Source organism: Mesocricetus auratus, unplaced genomic scaffold (genome assembly GCF_017639785.1).
Source record: "Mesocricetus auratus isolate SY011 unplaced genomic scaffold, BCM_Maur_2.0 Super-Scaffold_100010, whole genome shotgun sequence".
NCBI lineage: Eukaryota > Metazoa > Chordata > Mammalia > Rodentia > Cricetidae > Mesocricetus > Mesocricetus auratus.
In genome coordinates, this window is record NW_024429194.1 from 43,981,728 (window position 1) to 43,986,475 (window position 4,748).

The window sequence follows — 4,748 nt, forward strand, 5'->3', positions numbered from 1 at the left end:
AATTTTATGTGAGAAAGTCTTGCTAATTACACCCCATTCTCTGCATTAGTTCTCTATAACCTATTCGTCTGGCACAGCTGACATGCAAAGTTTAGTTTTTACTGCTTTACTAAAAGATTTGAATCTGAGCCATGGGAATCATAGAAGTCACCCTGTATCGTTTCCTCATCTTAGGAAGGTAGTTAGGGCTGAGTCACAACAATTTAGCACCACATGGACCCAATCCAAGTTTCCCAGGTTCATTCCAATGGCTGATTACTGCTTGATCCCAGCACTTTTCTTGAGTATTGTTTCTACCAGCCTCATCATTCAGCTTTTCATTTAGTATGGTGAGCCACTCTGTATGTCTCCCCAGGGAGGGTGTGGTGAAAAATTTCCCTCCGAGCTACAAATAAGCTCTAATTGGATGCCATTCGTGACAAATGACTCAGAACGTGATTAAAACAGTCCTGATGTTGGTGGACAGGCACTTTTTAAATTTTGTTCACTACTCTGTCCTTAGGGCCACAATAATTCTACAATTAACTAACAAAATACTTGCCAGATAAATAATAGTCAGAAAAAAAAAAGATTTCCAACAAGCAAAGTACCACACTGAAATGTGGACAAATAGAGCTTACTTAAATATTAAAAGAATGTGAGCTTGGAGATGACCTAAAGCTTCAGGGGAGGGTGGGTGGTTAAAGCCACGTCAAGAGAGATAACCTGTGGTCAGGAAGGGGAATCTTTCCTTCAACTGAAGCAGGGGATAAAATGAGAACATGTATACTTAGGAACATGTATACTTCAACTGTAATGAGGAGATCTGTATGATGGCGATTGGCAGGAGATGAACTAGAAACAGTGAGAATCTGCTCAAGTTAGAGATCTTTGTGGCTAGTCTACGGAGGCAGTAATATGTCACAATATCCTAAGATAATTTAAAGAAGTAACAGTCTGTCAATGAAGGCTTGACAGGTTGGGTTGATGCTATGATTCCTGGCTGACTGGCAAATGGGTGCAGATGCCACTGACTAGGCGAACTTGCGTATGGCTACTAAGAGCTGATATTGAAGGGATGGTGTTGGGGTGAGTGCTAGATGTGATGAGTTTAAGGATTGTTGGCCTAGATGTCCAGGAAACATCTGCAGATGTGGGTATGGGACTGCACAGAGGAGTGAAAGCCAGAAATTTGGATTCATAGTTAATGGCATAAAAACACTTGCTATGCAGCAAGATGAGGAAGCCAAAAGGAAAACCCAGAGCAAACCTCTAAGGAACACCTGCACCACATGAGAGGGAAGGGGGCCCGCAAAGGTGTGACTGGAGAGATGGGAGTCACAGGAGCGTTGAAGGACCGGATGGGGAGAACATCACAAGACAGAAGGGACAGCCTAAAGCATGACTGGGGGCTGGGGACAGGATGTAGTGGTTGAGAACACTGACTGGTCTTCCAGAGCACATGGGTTCAGCTCTCAGGAACCCACATGGTAACTCAGAACCAACTGTAACTAAAGTCCCAGGGGATCAAATGCTCTCTCTGGCCTTGCAGGCCCTGCATGATGCACAAACACACATGCAGGCAACACACCTGTGCACTTACAATAAAATGTGGGTGGGTAGAGAACTTCTTTGAAGTTAATCAATAGAAGGATGGAGTTGGTGGTGGTATATTTCATATGAGAGCCTCACCAGGGCTTGGTGAGGATGACTTCAGTGAAGGAAAGGGAAGGAGTTGGGAGATTTAAACAAAAGGGAGAGCAGAAGTCCAGGAAACTGAGGGTGTAACCTCTTCTCAAGGGTTTGTCTTTGATAAAGAAGGAAAAGAAGGGCATGGATGGGGGCTGGGCTTTTGAATGAGCAGTGTAAGTTTAAGATGGAAGCCTGTAAGCATCTTTACATGGTAAAAGTCAAGAAACAGAGGGAAGAGGAAAATAAGAAAGTGTCAAAGAACCACAAAACTGTCTCATTTCCCACAGTACTTAATTGCAAAGTTTTCTTCTCTGATTCTTCCCATCCCAAAACCAGCAGCCATTGTGAGCAGCTGTAAAGGTCCATCATAACTCACAGACTAAAACAATTAGATGGAAGTACCCAGACTTTCTGTGTCCATGCCCATGTTTTCATTTTATTCCAGTCCACTAAAGGATTTCCCCTTTCATTTAGAGCCATAACCCCATTCTCTTCTCCCTCACCCATTCCCTCTGTATTTTAACTTTGTGCTACCTGGATAGCAAATCCTGGAGGCAAAGTTATAGAAGGACAGTAATCATAAAACACAGGGTCTCTTGTACATAAAAACAGATAGCCAAACTACAAATTTAGTAATTGCTATAATATATTTTTAGTGCTGTGGTAACACTGTGGAGAATCCTGGATGAACCCAAATGGTTCTTGGGCACTTTCTGGAGGGGAAGTTCTCAGTGTCTCCTAAGCTTTCAATTCACCAGCCACAAACCCATCACAGAGTACTACTGCAACTCCAGAAAAATATCAAGTTAACATCGCAAAACAAAAAAGCATTTGACTTTAATAGAACACAGCTTTCTATTCTGAGACACAAATACTCTTATTACATTTTCTATCACTGTTAAGTGTGCAAGACATCATATCAAATATTGTGATTAACCTCTTAAAAATCATAATTGCCAACTTCTTTGGACAGGGCTAAGGAACTACAGGAAAACCCTTCCCACAAAGTGACATCTCTCTTGAATATGATTTAGGGTGAGAGGCAAAAATGAAAAATAATAGTCACTATCATGTTGAGTTCGCCATATTAGAATTGAAGCAACTCCATGTATGAATATCTAAAATGTATGAAATAATCAAATTGTATCATTTCAAATATTACATTGAAATCCAATAGTTCTCTTAGTAATGAACAATTATCATTTGGGAACTATCTTTTAGATAAAGAGGGCCTAAACCTGAGTGGAGGTACACATGCCTTTAATTCCAACACTCAGGAGGCAGAAGCAGGTGCAGATGGATCTCTGGGAGTTTGAGGTCAACCTGGTCTACACAGAGAGAGAGAGAGAGAGAGAGAGAGAGAGAGAGAGAGAGAGAGAGAGAGAGAGAGAGAGAGAGAGAGAGAGAGAGAGAGAGAGAGAGAGAGAGAGAGAGAGAGAGAGAGAGAGAGAGAGAGAGAGAGAGAGTTCCAGGACAGCCAGAGCTACACAGAGAAACACTGTCTCAGAAAGAAGAAAAGAAAGAAAGAAAGAGAGAGGGGGGAGGGAGGGAAGGAGGGAGGGAGGAAGGAAGGAAGGAAGGAAGATGCAGAGGTCCATTTTCAAACACCCATGAAATAAAAATGAGAACTGCAAAGTAGAGCAAAGAACTGTGTAGCAGAGACTGCTATACACCCTGAGCATGCTCATTTCCCAGTCTTCTTAGCACTAGAGAATCAGTTTTAATTTGTGACTCAACCACCAGTAGGATACTTTATTTCCCAGGATCATTACAGGTAAATGAAATGGGGTGGTCATGTGAGCAGTAAGAAAAGCAACATCTTGACAGTATGTTAAAGGAAAAGGTTGCCCCTGATTCCCCCCCCCCTTTCTCTTCCTCTCTGGGTTGGAAAGTCAGTGTGGTTCTTACAGCCTGGCTTTTGATTGGGCACAGTTGTGGCTAACAGTTCAAGAGAAGGCAAAGCAACGAGTGAGAAGAAACTGAAAACCACGATGGCCGTTAGAACAGAGTGATCTGCACACCCTAGGCATCCCCTTCTCTGCTCTGGACCCTACAGTGAACAAGGAGCAAATGTCTAGCTTTTCTGACCACTGATGTTTCGGGTTCTTTTCTGTGGCAGCATACTCTGAATGATTGACTCCAGATACCTGATTCCCAAAAGAGGAATGTTATCTGGTGTCTCCTACAGGCATCCAATGACAACTATTCCCACTAGAACTCACTCACAGGTCACCAATACTATATTCTGGGGCAGTGGTTCTTAACTTGTGGACCATGATCCCTTTGGGAGTAGAGTGACTTTCACTGGGGTTGCATATCAGATATCCTGCATATCAGATATTTACATTATGATTCATAACAGTAGCAAAATTACAGTTATGAAGTAACGATGAAAATAATTTTATGGTTTTGGGGGCCACAACTTGTGGAAATATATTAAAGAGTCTCACCATTTGAAAAGGTTGAGAACCATGGTTCTGAAAAGAATCACCAACATTCTGGATGTGATTGCATCTCTGTTGTCTCCATGTTTATCCTCTCTATCCAACCTGAGACAGAAGCAGCAGCAGAGTGCTTCCCTCTGCATGAATTGGCTCTGGAAACCTCAACTCGGGCAATGGAAGGACGTCGAAGAAATGACAGACACATATACAGAATGGCTGGGGGAAGGTGGTCAGTTTTTGCTATGATGGAAGTCACTTATTGTGCAACCTGAAAAGTTGATACATTTACTATGGATGGCACAAGGAGGAGGAGTTAGCAAACCTCATTGGGAGGTCTATGTACAGAATCAGTATCAGGCTGGAAACATCCAGGAGAGGGAGCTACACTGCCTGATTTCTGTGCACTGCTCTTAGCCAAAGGTCAGACATCATCAACATTCACACTTGTATCAGACGAAGGCTTTGCCATTTCTCTGAGCCTCACCCAGGGAAGGCATTGTCATTTCCATTGGTCTGAGACATTGGTATCCTTGGCAAGGCTGTGCCCATGTCAACAATATACATTCACTCAGGCCTTCTTCCACTCCCCACACTAGAGCGTGGCAATGACATTCTCATTCGGAGTCTACTTAG